The sequence below is a fragment of the Hyla sarda genome, chromosome 11, assembly GCF_029499605.1.
Source record: "Hyla sarda isolate aHylSar1 chromosome 11, aHylSar1.hap1, whole genome shotgun sequence".
In the NCBI taxonomy this organism is placed as follows: Eukaryota; Metazoa; Chordata; class Amphibia; order Anura; family Hylidae; genus Hyla; species Hyla sarda.
The window spans coordinates 12508635-12525985 of record NC_079199.1 but is presented as its reverse complement, the minus strand read 5'-3'; the positions used below and the strand labels follow the sequence as shown (position 1 = coordinate 12525985).

The following is a 17351-nucleotide window of genomic DNA, read 5'->3' as shown; positions in this document are numbered from 1 at the left end:
ACAATGGCATTTTTCAGGGAATCTCTTGGTTTTTTGTTTTTTCTCCCAAAAACTTATTTTCTAAAGCATTGGCATTTGGGGATTTTTCTCCTCCCAATTATTCAGTAAAAATCTTTGAGTCACATGATGAATTAACCACATGACTTGTAATGATAAAAACACAGTGGGGAAAAATACACCAAAAGGAAAAAAAAGCCACTAAAACCCACTATTTTTGAAGGAAAAAAACAAAACAAACTGCAAAATAAGTGAGCATATTCAGACCTCATACCCCGTCCTCATATCCCAACTTTATATCTCATCCTCATATCCTGACCTCATATCCCGTCCCCAAATCCAGTCATCATATCCTAACCTCATATCTGTTCCCCATATCCCGTCCTCATATCTGGTCCCCATATCCCGTCCTCATATCTGGTCCCCATATCCCATCCTCATATCTGGTCCCCATATCCTGTCCCCAAATCCAGTCATCATAGCCTAACCTCATATCTGGTCCCCATATCCCGTCCTCATATCTGGTCCCCATATCCCGTCCTCATATCTGGTCCCCATATCCCGTCCTCATATCTGGTCCCCATATCCCGTCCTCATATCTGGTCCCCATATCCCGTCCTCATATCTGGTCCCCCATATCCCGTCCTCATATCTGGTCCCCATATCCCGTCCTCATATCTGGTCCCCATATCCCGTCCCCATATCGCATCCTCATATCTGGTCCCCATATCCCATCCTCATATCCTGTCCTAATATCCCATCCTCATATCCCGTCCCCCACACTAACTTTTCTCTCCACCTGCCTGCCGGACAGTCAGCAGGATGTATAAAAGTCCCGGACAATCTCTGCAGCCTGAGAGTAACGTGATTAGGAGATGTACTGGAAGTCCATAGACTTGCATAGAACTTCAGGCAAAACCCTCACCCTGACAAATGGGGGTTGGTTAGGGTGAATTTAACTACCCTATATTTTTTGTTAACATATAAGTTACATGTGGCCAAGTTTCAATATACCTCCGGCCATTTAGAAGTTAGGCTGGAAGAAACATATATATGTATTTATGTGTAGAATAGACACACACAAATATATATATAAATACACACACACACATATACAGTAAATAGATAGGAAGTTCCAGAGATTTTGGGCAGCACTTGTAGTAATGATGATTTTCAATGGTGCCAGCTATAGTTGGACTTTTTTTTCGAGAAGTCCCAAATATATCCACATAAAAGAAGGTAACAGCACTCAGGTTCACATAGAAAAGAGTTAAATTACTTTCACAGGTAACTATAGATATAGATAGATATGAGATATACAGTCATGGCAATAAATGTTGGCACCCCTGAAATTTTTTAAGTAGATTAAGTATTTCTCACAGGAAAGGATTGCAGTAACACATGTTTTGCTATACACACGTTTATTCCCTTTGTGTGTTTTGGAACTAAACCAAAAAAAGGAGGAAAAAAAAGCAAATTGGACATAATGTCACCAAACTCCAAAAATGGGCTGGACAAAGTTATTGGCACCCTTTCAAAATTGTCAAAAAAATAAATAAAAAATAATAAGATTGTTTCAAGCATGTGATGCTCCTTTAAACTCACCTGGGGCAAGTAACAGGTTTGGGCAATATAAAAATCACACCTGAAAGCAGATTAAAAAGGAGAGAAGTTCACTTAGTCTTTGCATTGTGTGTCTGTGTGTGCCACACTAAGCATGGACAACAGAAAGAGGAGAAGAGAACTGTCTGAGGACTTGAGAACCAAAATTGTGGAAAAATATCAACCATCTCAAGGTTACAAGTTCATCTCCAGAGATCTAGATTTGTCTTTGTCCACAGTGCACAACATTATCAAGAAGTTTACAACCCATGGCACTGTAGATAATCTCCCTGGGTGTGGACGGGAGAGAAGAATTGATGAAAGGTGTCAACGCAGGATAGTCTGAATGGTGGATAAGCAGCCCCAAACAAGTTCCAAAGATATTCAAGCTGTCCTGCAGGCTCAGGGAGCATCAGTGTCAGCGCGAACTATCCGTCGACATTTAAATGAAAAGAAACGCTAAGGAGGAGACCCAGGAGGACCCCACTATGGAGGAGACCCAGGAGGACCCCACTATGGAGGAGACCCAGGAGGACCCCATTATGGAGGAGACCCAGGAGGACCCCACTATGGAGGAGACCCAGGAGGACCCCACTATGGAGGAGACCCAGGAGGACCCCACTATGGAGGAGACCCAGGAGGACCCCACTATGGAGGAGACCCAGGAGGACCCCATTATGGAGGAGACCCAGGAGGACCCCACTGCTGACACAGAGACATAAAAAAGCAAGACTACATTTTACGAAAATGAACTTGAGTAACCAAAATCCTTCTGGGAAAACGTCTTGTGGACAGATGAGACCAAGATAGAGCTTTTTGGTAAAGCACATCATTCTACTGTTTACCGAAAACAGAATGAGGCCTACAAAGAAAAGAACACAGTACCTACAGTGAAATATGGTGGAGGTCAATGATGTTTTGGGTTGTTTTGCTGCCTCTGGCACTGGGGGCCTTGAATGTGTACAAGACATCATGAAATCTGAGGATTACCAATGGATTTTGGGTCGCACTGTACAGCCCAGTGTCAGAAAGCTGGGTTTGTGTCTGAGATCTTGGGTCTTCCAGCAGGACAATGACCCCAAACATATGTCAAAAAGCCCCCAGAAATGGATGGGAACAAAGCGCTGGAGAGTTCTGAAGTGTCAGCAATGAGTCCAGATCTAAATCCCATTGATCACCTGTGGAGAGATCTTATAATTACTGTTGGGAAAAGGCGCCTTCCAATAAGAGAGACCTGGAGCAGTTTGTAAAGGAAGAGTGGTCCAACATTCCGGCTGAGAGGTGTAAGAAGCTTATTGATTGTTATAGGAAGCCACTGATTTCATTTATTTTTCCAAAGAGTGTGCAACCAAATATTAAGTTATGGGCGCCAATAATTTTGTCCAGACCATTTTTGGAGTTTGGTGACATTATGTCCAATTGCTTTTTTTTTCCTCCCTTTTTTGGTTTAGTTCCAATACACACAAAGGGAATAAACATGTGTATAGCAAAAGATGTGTTACTGCAATCCTTTCCTGTGAGAAATAATTTCAGGGGTGCCAACATTTACAGCCATGACTGTATAGATAAATAGATATAGAGAGATAGATAGATAGATAGATAGAAGGCAGAACTGCAGTTTTGCCTTCTTTTTAGTCTTTCTGTGCCTGTGACCCCGCCGTGTGACTACCTGCACTAATCCACTCTACCACCGGGAGTGCTGCCCTATGTTTGCTGTATATTTAGATAGATAATTTGAATGAAAAATGTGAACAAAGTACAAAAACTGAACATATAACTTTAGGTCCATGGTCTAGAACAGTGGTCTTCAACCTGCGGACCTCCAGATGTTGCAAAACTACAACTCCCAGCATGCCCGGACAGCCAACGGCTGTCCGGGCATGCTGGGAGTTGTAGTTTTGCAACATCTGGAGGTCCACAGGCTGAAGACCACTGGTCTAGAATCACCATACGGTGCAGACTATAGAGCCGTTCTGTATCTATACCTTCTGGACCGCCATCTATAGGGGCACGATATGGGATCTATTAGCCCCTGGCACATTACATCATCACAAAAGGCAACAGGTGGAAAGCTGAGATGGAGGGCGAGTATCAGCAGGAGGCGGCAGCAGAAGAAAGAGGTTGACCCAGCAGGAAGGAAGCATCTGCGGCAGCAGGGAGGGTGTCAGATTGCAAACAGACGGCCTGCAGGCAGAAAAAAAAAAAAAACATGGAAGGGGGGGGGGGGGGGGGGGGGGCATCATCCTTATACCCTGTGGTTGGCCATGCATGGGTGAGACATATGTCACTCAATGAGCACTTACTTGAGTAATGTCATTTTATAGCCCCTAAGACTCGCCCTCTTTTCTGCCAAATCAAGTTTAGTTCTGCAAATCTAGACAAGCAAAGCTGCAGTGAAAAGCAAAGGGGACAACTTTGCCAATGATTAACCGTATCCTGAATCTGAGTGTATTGTCGCGTGCGGGATCTGCAGCAGATTTAATGTTGTGTAAATCGATGTGACTAAATGATCAAACATTTAAAAAAAAAAAATAATAAAATAAAAAAACTACTTGTGATTCTAGACTTACACATAGCACTTCATAGATGTATCGTATTATGACCGTGTTTCCCAACTAGTGTTCTATTATTTATTAATCAATTATCATTATTGTTTTATTATTATTATTATTTATATTATGTATTTATATTATTATTTATTTAGTGTTATTATTTATATTATGTATTTATATTATTATTTATTTAGTGTTATTATTTATATTATGTATTTATATTATTATTTATTTAGTGTTATTATTATTAATATTATGTATTTATATGATTATTTATTTAGTGTTATTATTATTTATATTATGTATTTATATTATTATTTAGTGTTATTATTTATATTATGTATTTATATTGTTATTTATTTAGTGTTATTATTATTTATATTATGTATTTATATTGTTATTTAGTGTTATTATTATTTATATTATGTATTTATATTGTTATTTATTTAGTGTTATTATTATTAATATTATGTATTTATATTATTATTTATATTATTATTATTATTATGTAAACTGCAAAAAAAAAAATAAAGGGAACATAAACAACACAATGTAACTCCAAGTCACTGACACTTGTGTGAAATCCCACTGTCCACTCAGGAAGAACACTGATTGACAATCAATTTCACATGGAACAGACAACAGGTGGAAATTATAGGCAATTAGCAAGACACCCCCCAATAAAGGAGTGGTTCTGCAGGTGGTGACCACAGACCACTTCTCAGTTCCTATGCCTCCTGGCTGATGTTTTGGTCACTTTTGAATGCTGGCGGTGCTTTCACTCTAGAGGTAGCATGAGACGGAGTCTACAACCCACACAAGTGGCTCAGGTAGTGCAGCTCATCCAGGATGGCACATCAATGCGAGCTGTGGCAAGAAGGTTTGCTGTGTCTGTCAGCGTAGTGTCCAGAGCATGGAGGCGCTACCAGGAGACAGGCCAGTACATCAGGAAACGTGGAGGAGGCCGTAGGAGGGCAACAACCCAGCAGCAGGACCTCTACCTCCACCTTTGTGCAACGTGGAGCAGGAGTAGCACTGCCAGGGCCCTGCAAAATGTCCTCCAGCAGGACACAAATGTGCATGTATCCACTCAAATGGTCAGAAACAGACTCCATGAGGGTGGTATGAGGGCCCGACATCCACATGTGGTGGTTGTGCTTACAGCCCAGCACCGCGCAGGATGTTTGGCATTTGCCAGAGAACACCAAGATTGGCAAATTCGCCACTAACGCCCTGTGCTCTTCACAGATGAAAGCAGGTTCACACTGAGCACATGTGACAGAAAAGACAGAATCTGGAGACACCGCAGAGAACGTTCTGCTGCCTGCAACATCCTACAGCATGACCGGTTTGGCGGTGGGTCAGTAATGGTGTGGGGTGGCATTTCTTTGGGGGCCGCACAGCCCTCCATGTGCTTGCCAGAGATAGCCTGACTGCCATTAGGTACAGAGATGAGATCCTCAGACCCCATGTGAGACCATATGCTGGTGCGGTTGGCCCTGGGTTCCTCCTAATACAAGACAATGCTAGACCTCATGTGGCTGGAGTGTGTCAGCAGTTCCTACAAGAGGAAGGCATTGATGCTATGGACTGGCCGCCCGTTCCCCTGAATCCGATTGAGCACATCTGGGACGTCTCGCTCCATCCACCACAGACTGTCTAGGAGTTGGCGGATGCTTTAGTCCAGGTCTAGGAGGACATCCCTCAGGAGACCATCCTCCACCTCATCAGGACCATGCCCAGGCATTGTAGGGAGGTCATACGGGCACGTGGAGGCCACACACACTACTGAGCCTCATTGTGACTTGTATTAAGGACATTACATAAAGTTGGATCAGCCTGTAGGGGGGTTTTCCACTGTGATTTTGAGTGTGACTCCATATCCAGACCTCCATGGGTTGATACATTTGATTTCCATTGATAATTTTTGTGTGATTTTGTTGTCAGCGCATTCAACTATGTAAAGATGAAAGTATTTCATACGATTAGTTCATTCATTCAGATCTAGGATGTGTTATCTTAGTGTTGCCTTTATGTTTTTGAGCAGTGTATTATTTGCACAATAGTAGTATTAGGTATGCTGGGAGTTGTAGTTTTGCAACAGCTGGAGACCACTGGCATAATATTTATTTTTACTTATTAGCTGCTGAATACTACAGAGGAAATTATTTTCTTTTTGGAACACAGAGCTCTCTGCCGACACCTCTGTCCATTTTAAGAATTGTCCAGAGTAGGAGAATATCCCCATAGAAAACATATGCTGCTCTGGACAGTTCCAAAAATGGACAGAGATATCAGCAGAGAGCACTGTGGTCATGATTCAGCAGAGAGCTCTGTGTTCCAAAAAGAAAATAATTTCCTCTGTATTATTCAGCAGCTGATAAGTACTGGAAGGATTAAGATTTTTTATAGAAGTAATTTACAAATCTGTTTAACTTTCTGGCACCAGTTGGTACTCCACCGGATAACCCCTTTATTATTATTAATAAATTATATGCATTATTAATTATTTATTTATTTAGTATTATTATTATTATTATGTATTTATGTATTTATTTTGTATAATTATATTTATTACTATGATTAATATTATTATTTTGTTTTTTCATTATGTATTATAGTAGTATTAGGCATACTGGTAGTTGTAGTTTTGCAATTTATCAATCTACATTGATACATGTATTATCAATGAGCAAGCAGCAGCTTCACCCTGAAACGCGCACTCTTTTTTTTTTGGTTTGTTTTTTACAGCTCCTTCGAGTCTTCTTTCTGCCTGAGGCGAAAGAGTAAAATTCGAGAATGCAGAAAAATACATGCCATAGTGCTGCCCCATGCTGTCAGGGAGTAATGCTGCCTAAAGGAAAGTTCTCCCCCTTATTTATATACAGTGCAAAAAACCTTGGAGAGGGACTGAACCCCCACACACCGGCAGCGCAACAACATTGCAATAGGAGTTCCCATCACCAGACATCATACACACCATAAAACAACATAGGAGCAGTATTATAGTAGTTATATTCTTGTATATAGGAGCAGTATTATAGTAGTTATATTCTTGTACATAGGAGCAGTATTATAGTAGTTATATTCTTGTATATAGGGGCAGCATTATAGTAGTTATATTCTTGTGTATAGGAGCAGTATTATAGTAGTTATATTCTTGTATATAGGGGCAGCATTATAGTAGTTATATTCTTGTGTATAGGAGACAGTATTATAGTAGTTATATTCTTGTATATAGGAGCAGTATTATAGTAGTTATATTCTTGTATATAGGAGCAGTATTATAGTAGTTATATTCTTGTATATAGGAGCAGTATTATAGTAGTTATATTCTTGTATATAGGAGGCAGTATTATAGTAGTTATATTCTTGTATATAGGAGCCGTATTATAGTAGTTATATTCTTGTATATAGGAGCAGTATTATAGTAGTTATATTCTTGTATGTAGGGGGCAGTATTATAGTAGTTATATTCTTGTACATAGGGAGCAGTATTATAGTAGTTATATTCTTGTATATAGGAGCAGTATTATAGTAGTTATATTCTTGTATATAGGAGCAGTATTATAATAGTTATATTCTTGTATATAGGAGCAGTATTTTAGTAGTTATATTCTTGTATATAGGAGCAGTATTATAGTAGTTATATTCTTGTATATAGGAGGCCATATTATAGGAGTTATATTATATAGGCGCATTATAGGAGCTCCTCCCTCTCCCCTAAAAGGAAGTTGTGTAGTCCTCTTATTGTCAGTGAAGTGTTGTCTCAGCAGCTTCCCGGCTCCTCCCTCTCTTCTGACAGTAAGTTGTGTTGTCCTCTCATTGTTAGTTTGGTGTTGTCTCTGCAGCTCCCATGCCCCTTTCTTTCTAGTGAGACTTTGCATCATCCTCGGCTGTCTCAAGAGGCATGGCTAGATCTTGTATCTGAGATAAAGCCCCGCCCCTGAGTGATGTCATCACCTCTGAACCAGCTGCTGCAGCAACATCACCATCTCCCTGTCATATACACATAAATATCTCTTTATTGAGACATTCCGGTAAAACTGAGGTGTAATTATGGCATGCTGCCTTAAACGGAACAATGCTACAGGCAGAGGAGCAGACAGGGAATAAATACAGTAGGTTCTGCAGCTATTCTTTTCTGCAGAGCTTAAGCAGCATTTTTTTTGTTTTACCTGATGTTGGAGTGCCCCTTTAAGTGACTCTTTTTCATTGTGTATATATTGGGACCTCAAGTTGGTGACCCCCCCCCAAATATGCTCTAATACATTGGTCTCACACTATGGCCCTCCAGATGTTGCAAAACTTCAACTCCCAGCATGCCCGCAAAGTGAACGGCTGTCCAGGCATGCTGAGAGGTGAAGTTTTGCAACATCTGGAGGGCCACAGTTTGAGACCACTGCTCTAATATAAAGAGGGTTAGGATGACCAAAAGCCCAAAAAAGTAATATTGGCAAATATAAAAAAAAAAGAATACATTTTTTTTTATTTTGAGCCCCAAATATTAAGTGGTCAGAAGAAAAAGGACCCCCGGAAAAGTTCCTGCGGCTCCTTTGTAGATCTGACCTCAGGCCTCTAGGCGGCGCTCTACATCTGAAATCTGCAGCCAGCAGAGAACCTGTCTTTCCTGTATACTGCAGCAGTAAGGGCAGGGCAGTGAGAATCGGGGAGTTCTGTATCAGGTGGGTGGAATATAAGGGGGTGCGGGGGTGGGCCGGCTCTCTTCTATCATCCCAGTAGTTAACCCTTGAAATCCCTGAGATAGGCCAAAGATGATGGAATTTAATGAGCAACTTCTTGTCCTCTCCCAGTGGTGCAATGTAGACAATAAATCCGCAAGTCATCCAAGGCCTCGTGTCCCGTGAAAAGATCTATTCAAGCGAGAGAGACGAAAAAACCTACCGTATCAACTTATAGGACGTGTTCAGACTGTGATAGACAAAGGAGAACTGCCAGGAGCATTGCTTCATGGCTCTGTTGTTTACTGCTGTATTATAGTAGTTATATTCTTGTATGTAGGAACAGTGTTATAGTAGTTATATTCTTGTATGTAGGAACAGTGTTATAGTAGTTATATTCTTGTATGTAGGGGCAGTATTATAGTAGTTATATTCTTGTACATAGGAGCAGTATTATAGTAGTTATATTCTTGTATATAGGAGCAGTATTATAGTAGTTATATTCTTGTATATAGGAGCAGTATTATAGTAGTTATAGTCTTGTATATAGGAGCAGTATTATAGTAGTCATATTCTTGTATATAGGAGCAGTATTATAGTAGTTATATTCTTGTATTTAGGAGCAGTAATATAGTAGTTATATTCTTGTATATAGGAGCAGTATTATAGTAGTTATATTCTTGTATTTAGGAGCAGTATTATAGTAGTTATATTCTTGTATATAGGAGCAGTATTATAGTAGTTATATTCTTGTATATAGGAGCAGTATTATAGTAGTTATATTCTTGTATATAGGAGCAGTATTATAGTAGTTATATTCTTGTATATAGGAGGCAGTATTATAGTAGCTATATTCTTGTATATAGGAGGCAGTATTATAGTAGTTATATTCTTGTATATAGGAGCAGTATTATAGTAGTTATAGTCTTGTATATAGGGGCAGTATTATAGTAGTTATATTCTTGTATATAGGAGCAGTATTATAGTAGTTATATTCTTGTATATAGGAGCAGTATTATAGTAGTTATATTTTTGTATATAGGAGCAGTATTATAGTAGTTACATTCTTGTATATAGGAGCAGTATTATAGTAGTTACATTCTTGTATATAGGGGCAGTATTATAGTAGTTATATTCTTGTATATAGGAGACAGTATTATAGTAGTTATATTCTTGTATATAGGAGACAGTATTATAGTAGTTATATTCTTATATATAGGGGCAGTATTATAGTAGTTATATTCTTGTATATAGGACCAGTATTATAGTAGTTATATTCTTGTATATAGGAGGAGTATTATAGTAGTTATATTCTTGTATATAGGAGGCAGTATTATAGTAGTTATATTCTTGTATATAGGAGGCAGTATTATAGCAGTTATATTCTTGTACATAGCGACCAATCACAGCTCAGCTCTCATTCTACCGGAGCAGTTATAGTAACGAGAGCTGCACTGTAATTAGTTGCTATGGACAACAAGTCCATATGTACTCTCAGTTTTGATAAATGAGGCCCCTTAAGCACATTACTCAGCAAGGGAATGCTTTTCAGCACGCACACTCCGATTCCCTCAGAGAGGTCATCAGCAGCCGGTTTACCCTCAGGGAGGCCATTTTGCTCACCTTGTATATCAGTAGTGGGGGGCGGGCGGTCTGACAGCCTTGCATTTTACATAAGGGACAATTCAGACAATCGCTGGACAGGGGCTATGTTGCCTCCGGAGCTTCCTCTTAGACTGTAAATAGTCAAACAATTATAGGAAACTATTCCCACTAATTCGGCTGTTCCTGGCACATCAGGAGCATGAATTAATAGGGAATAAAGAAGCTGCCGCTCGGTGATTTCATATGTGGCTGGACTGGAATCCTTGCTGTAACCTCTAATTGGCAGCTGACATTCCGGGAGGGGCCCCTCTGTGCACTGGGGGGGGCCCCTCTCTCAGTGCTTCTCACCCCACAGCCCATTTTTCCTGCGGGTGCGGACAGTGTGGGGCGTAGTTGTCCCTGCAAACGCTGCTTTGACAGACACAACCTCTATTTCCTGGGCACCACTTCCAAGCTGTGTTCCATCCACTAGAACAATCCCTCCCACACACAGACACACACCAGCATCTTGGAGCCCGCGTCCCCTTCCAGCTTCCCCGGCTGCTCGTCTTGGCAGGACTGCTTGTGCAAAGAAAAAGGAAAAAAAATTTAAATCAATTTTTTTTCTCCCTATATAAGACAGAAAATGCAACATACAACATATGCAATCACGTCTCCATTAGAAAGCAACAAACCAGTGTTCTCCAACTGGTAAATAACTACAGCTACCAGCATGCCCAGGTTGGCGGAACATGCTGAAAGTTGTCATTTTGCAACCGCTGGAGAACCTCATGTTGTAGACAGCGCCACCATAGTCCTTAGTTTGTGTGTGGTACTGCAGCCCAGTTCAACTGAAGTGAATGAAGAAGAGTTGTAATACCACACACAACCTGGAGACAGGGATGGCGCTGTTTTTCGAAACAAGCAGCTATGTTTTTCTAAAAATGGGAATTCCATAATAGGGAGATGAGAAACCTCTTTTTACTGTTGTTTTAGAATAGGGGTGCAAATGCTTTAACATTCGGGTGATACAGATGTTGGATTACTATAAAATACAAGTAGTAATAATTAAGGAAACAAATTATGTAATTATTAAGCTTCCTTTTGTCTATAACAAGGATGCCTCCAGCTGTTGCAAAACTACAACTCCCAGCATGCCCGGACAGCCTTTGGCTGTCCGGGCATGCTGGGAGTTGTAGTTTTGCAACAGCTGGAGGCACACTGGTTGAGAAAAATTGATCTAAGTGTATGATGCTGGTTGTCAGGGTACACAGAGCATACTGGGAGTTGTATCCTTTGCAACAGCTGGAGACCCACAGGTTGGGTACCACAGAATAAGGGCTGTCAGGGCATGCTGGGAGTTGTAGTTTGGCAAAAGCTGAAAAGCCACAGGTTGGGGATTGTGTAATTAAGGCTTTTTGGTACACAGGGTATTTATTACGCAACAGGAGATAAAAACCAACGCAGAAGAGAGTGCAGTGCGCTCCACCGGAGGGATGATGGGAGTGACAGTCAGGAAAGAAAAAAAATATCTTCAAAATGTATTTTATTATTTTCTACTTAGTAACATTGACTGCACAATAACTTCCCTGTAATGTAATGTACGCAGGCTGCATAATGCAGGTATCATACACTGGAGCGATGTCGCTATGGTCACCATAGATACTACATTCACCTGGTAATAACGTGTCCGCTGCTATTATCCATCACATAGGTCTGAGATGTCTTATCTTCTGCCTATTAAGGTTCCTCTGAATGATATTAGATATAAGACAGATGGATAAATAAATAAGAAATAGATAGAGAGATAGATAGATAGATAGATATGAGATAGATATGCGATAGATAGATAGATATGAGATAGATAGATATGAGATAGATAGATATGAGATAGATAGATAGATATGAGATAGATAGATAGATATGAGATAGATATGCGATAGATAGATAGATAGATATGAGATAGATAGGTATGAGATAGATATGAGATAGATAGATAGATAGATATCTGATAGATAGATAGATAGATAGATATGCGATAGATAGATAGATATGCGATAGATAGATAGATGTGCGATAGATAGATAGATATGAGATAGATAGATAGGAGATAGATAGATAGGAGATAGATAGATAGGAGATAGATAGATATGAGATAGATAGATAGATAGATAGATAGATATGAGATGGATAGATAGATATGAGATAGATAGATATGAGATAGATAGATAGATATGAGATAGATAGATAGATATGAGAGAGATAGATAGATAGATAGATAGATAGATAGATAGATATATAGATAGATATGAGATAGATGGATAGACAGTTAGATATGAGAGATAGATAGATATGAGAGATAGATAGATATGAGAGATAGATAGATATGAGAGATAGATAGATATGAGAGATAGATAGATAGATAGATATGAGACAGATAGATATAAGATAGATATGAGATAGATAGATGGATATGAGAGATAGATAGATAGATAGATAGATATGAGATAGATAGATGGATATGAGATAGATAGATGGATGGATATGAGATAGATAAATAGATATGAGATAGATGGATATGAGATAGATAAATAGATATGAGATAGATGGATATAAGATAGATATGAGATAGATGGATATGAGATAGATGGATATGAGATAGATAGATATGAGATAGATAGATAGATATGAGATAGATATGAGATAGATAGATAGATGGATATGAGATAGATATGAGACAGATTTGAGACAGATAGATATGAGATAGATAGATGGATATGAGAGATAGATAGACATGAGATAGATAGATATGAGATAGATAGATAGATGGATATGAGATAGATAGATGGATGGATATGAGATAGATAGATAGATAGATATGAGATAGATAGATGGATATGAGATAGATAGATATGAGATAGATAGATAGATAGATAGATATGAGATAGATAGATGGATATGAGATAGATGGATATGAGATAGATATGAGATAGATGGATATGAGATAGATGGATATGAGATAGATAGATAGATGGATATGAGATAGATAGATAGATGGATATGAGATAGATATGAGACAGATTTGAGACAGATGGATATGAGATAGATAGATATGAGATAGATAGATGGATATGAGAGATAGATAGATATGAGATAGATAGATGGATGGATATGAGATAGATAGATAGATAGATATGAGATAGATAGATGGATATGAGATAGATGGATATGAGATAGATGGATATGAGATAGATAGATGGATATGAGATAGATAGATGGATCTGAGATAGATATGAGATAGATGGATATGAGATAGATGGATATGAGATAGATGGATATGAGATAGAGACATAGACAGTGAATCTTTTTATAAGTAAGTGTTAACATTTAGAGATTGATGTGCATATATCCTTATTCCTTACATTTCCATAGAGAAGATTTTCCATCCACAGACAATTCCGGAGATATTACGCCCCGGAGCTCCTCCAGTCCTCGTCCCATCACATCATAAAGTTGGTAATTTATGCATCACATGTCTATTGGAGGCTACATGTGGGGGACACAGAACTTTCCAACTGCACAAATAATGTGTAAATTATTTTTTTATTTTAGACTTAGATCCATAGACGGACACTTTGTCCAGAAGAAAAGACTCGAGTGGTGACAGTGATGACCCAGAGCTGATAAAGGTGCATATATATATATATATATTAAAATATTTTATGTATGAAGCGCCGGGGCGAGAAACCTCCTCCTGCAAGATTATCATTACTACGGATGAAAACTGAGCTAAAAACACAAGGTTTATAAATCTGATTCCTCGCCCTCAGGAGGCAGAACCATCGCCCTCATTTCATTAAGAAATCCGTCCAAACCGAATGCAATGTTCAGACATGGAATACAGATGCAAGATGTGTTAAATATGGCGCATAAGGAGATCTGGTATATCCGGTACATACAACATCCAATCTCTACTGCGCATTTTAATCTATATACAAATTTGTGTGAAAAACAAAAGTATTCAACCCCCCTTTCCAGGTGTCATTTATTATTGTATTTGTCACTGAATGTAAATTATTGATCAGTGTTTCCGCTATCTATCTATCTATCTATTTATCTATCTATCTATCTATCTATCTATCTATCTTTCTATCTCATATCTATCTATCTCTCTCATATCTATCTATCTATCTCATATCTATCTATCTCTCTCATATCTATCTATCTATCTATCTATCTCATATCTATCTATCTCATATCTATCTATCTATCTATCTCATATCTATCTATCTCATATCTATCTATCTATCCATCTCATATCTATCTATCTCATATCTATCTCATATCTATCTATCTCATATCTATCTATCTATCTCTCTCATATCTATCTATCTATCTATCTATCTATCTCATATCTATCTATCTATCTATCTATCTATCTCTCTCATATCTATCTATCTATCTCTCTCATATCTATCTATCTATCGCTCTCATATCTATCTATCTATCTCTCTCATATCTATCTCTCTCTCATATCTATCTATCTCTCTCTCATATCTATCTATCTCTCTCTCTCATATCTATCTATCTCTCTCTCTCATATCTATCTATCTCTCTCATATCTATCTATCTATCTATCTCATAACTATCTATCTATCTATCTCATATCTATCTATTTCATAACTATCTATCTATCTCATGTCTATCTATCTATATATCTATCTATCTCCTATCTATCTCTCTCATATCTATCTATCTATCTATCTATCTCATGTCTATCTATCTATCTCCTATCTATCTATCTATCTATCTCCTATCTATCTATCTCCTATCTATCTATCTATCTATCTGTGGTGACCCAGTACAGAATTAAGTGTTCTTCTGTACTCCTGCCCATCCTGTGTGGCAGATGCTGCTTCAATGTCCGTCTTGGGCCCACTCTCCTCAGGACTCTATATTTCACAATATAAAGCTATGCAATGGTTAAGTTATTGGTATTTTCTATGCACTTGTCACTTAATCTTGTTGTTAGGGGAGTATGCAGAGGTGAACCATGTGACTTATCCGCCCAATGGGAATGCTCAAAACCTGCTCCATATATAGTGTAACCAGAGTTACAGTTGGGAGAAGTCTGAGGAGTCTGTGAGGTGATTCTGAAGGAGGCCTGAGGCCTAGTCCAGCAACCACGCATCTTCTATCAGTTAACCCCACTACCCAAGTGAAAGTCAAAGTCTGGCGGTAAGCACTAAAGTCTGGGGATCAATTCAAGTCAAGACGAAGTCACTAAAGTCTAGCGTGGGTGGCATACAGGAAGTCAGTCGCAGAATTATACCACTACAAGTTCCAGCAAGCCATTAAGCTTCCCAAAGTTCACCCTGCATCTCATTCATGTTAATCTGAGCTGTAACGGATTGTACCATTTTTCCATCCTCAGTAGAGCCAGTTATCCATAACCTTGCAGTGGAGTAATTATTTGCACAGGAGAAGCTGGTCTACCTCTTGTGGTGTACAAGTCAACCACGCCCTGGCATCCCGAAAAGGTAAATTCACATATTACCCTCACCCGACAACACATATATATCTTTCTATCTATCTCATATCTATCTCATATCTACCAAGGCTGTCCAGGCATGTTGGGAGTTGTAGTTGTGCAACAGTTGGAGACACTTTGGTTTGGAAACACTGTTATAGACCAAAGGAATAACAACAAAATGACAATAGTTTCTTTAATTATTCCGCACTGCAGAATCTGAAGGCGCTATATAAATAAATAAACATGTATTATAGTCATCAAACATCTGTATCACCCGAATACAAAAGTATTTGCACCTCTGTTATAATACTACAGTAAAGGGGATTTCTCATCTCCTGACTTTAAATCAAATTTCCACTCAATTTTAGGGAATTCGGAGTTATCCAGTATTAGTAAAACATAGCGTCTTTCTTCCAAAAACAGCGCCATCCCTGTCTTCAGGTTATGATGGTATTACATCTCTTCTTGATTCACTTCAATTGAACTGGGCTGCAATTTTAACCTGGTTCTGGTGATGTGACCAAATGGTCCAAAAGGGGTCAAACTTTGGTCCTTAGTGCACTCCCACTGTTTTCTGCTTCAAATTTTCCATTCTGAATTGGGGGCGCAAAAACTGTCTGGAATAGGGGCGAAATACTTGTGTAAATTACAAAATTCCACCTGCAACAGAAAATAGGCTTTGGAGGCAGAAATTACTCTTTTGCAAGCAGACAGGAGGAATTTCTGTAGTGTGAACCCAGCCTTAGGTTAGGTTCACACTATGGAATTTCCGCCTGCAATTCCGCTTTGAAATTAAAGGCAGAAATTCTGTTTACTAAAATGTATAGTGAATGGGTTTCCATTCACACTTCGGAATTTGTGAACAGAAAATCCGCTTGAAAATTTCCTCCTGAAGAATGGCGTTGCTCTTTCTTCAGGCGGAAATACTCGCGGAGCACATTGCAGTCTATTGGAGACTGCAGTGCCCACGCGGTCCTAGCGCCAACTGATTTAGTCGGCGCTGGCCGCACTCGGAATCTCCGGGCTGAAATTTTCTGACCAGAGATTCCGCAGTGTGAACCCAGCCTTAGGGTCTATTCACACGGCAGAATTTCCACTTGTGGAATTCCGCCTCAAATTAAAGCTCATAGACTTCTATGGGATTCCGCACTCCCATTCACACTTCTGAATTTCCGCTAGAAATTCTGCCGTGTATAGACTATTAAAAGCGGTATTCCAGGAATTTTTATTATTTGACTATGCTACAGGGGCTGTAAAGTTAGTGTAGTTCATAATATAGTGTCTGTACCTGTGTGTGACGGTTTTCTCACAATTCTTCTGTGATTTTCACCACACTATTTATTTTTAACAGCATACAAAATGACTGTTGTCTCAGATTTTTCCCAGGTTGCAATGCGGCCG

At 39.1% G+C, this 17351-nt stretch overlaps 1 protein-coding gene and 1 long non-coding RNA gene across 2 annotated transcripts in view; one reads left to right on the top strand and one right to left on the bottom strand.

The window, feature by feature from the left end:
- Nucleotides 1–14485, top strand: part of LOC130295092 (uncharacterized) — a 68452-nt gene extending 53967 nt beyond the window's left edge. Inside the window, exons 4-5 of the long non-coding RNA XR_008848696.1 lie at nt 13850–13933; nt 14030–14485. This is a non-coding gene — a long non-coding RNA (uncharacterized LOC130295092). The remainder of the gene's footprint in view (nt 1–13849; nt 13934–14029) is intronic.
- The window catches only part of ANKRD9 (ankyrin repeat domain 9), a 111781-nt gene that overhangs the window by 44125 nt on the left and 50305 nt on the right, over nt 1–17351 (bottom strand). The window lies entirely within an intron of this gene.